The sequence below is a fragment of the Buceros rhinoceros genome, unplaced genomic scaffold (genome assembly GCF_000710305.1).
Source record: "Buceros rhinoceros silvestris isolate BGI_N320 unplaced genomic scaffold, ASM71030v1 scaffold35367, whole genome shotgun sequence".
Taxonomy (NCBI): Eukaryota; Metazoa; Chordata; class Aves; order Bucerotiformes; family Bucerotidae; genus Buceros; species Buceros rhinoceros.
This window is the reverse complement of record NW_010421023.1, coordinates 407-931: the sequence shown is the minus strand read 5'-3', so window position 1 is coordinate 931 and position 525 is coordinate 407.

Sequence of the window (525 nt, the reverse complement as noted above, 5' to 3'; positions counted from 1 at the left end):
AGGGGTCTCTCCACCCACACAACTGGGCCCGGCTCGGGAAAAAAAAAAACACCTCCCTGTGTCCTGGCCATACTCAATCAGGGATCATTATAACTTGCTTGATAATTAATTTCCTCTGGTGGCTCTCAATGGCTCGCAGCCCTCGTCCCAAACGCGAGGCCAGTTTAGGTGAAACATTAAATCCTTGTCCTTTTGCACCACCGAGACGACCACGCACCCAGTGCCGCACACATCGCCCTTCCCTGGTGAGCTCTAGAGAGCCGAAAACCTCGCTGGATGAATGAGGGCATTAAAAGGCCAAGGATTTGTGTTTCGGCTTCAAAATAATAAATTATAAATTATTTCTGGTCAAGAGCTGATCGATAAAATAAGCTGACAGGATTTTTCGAGTGCCGTGCATGTGCGGTCGTGTACTGCCAACAAAGAGCTGGAACGCGCGGCATAATCCAACACCAGAGTCATTGCACAAAGCATGGAAATAGGTTTTCCTGAGGATGTCCAGGCAAGGAAGGCTGCGAGCGAGCG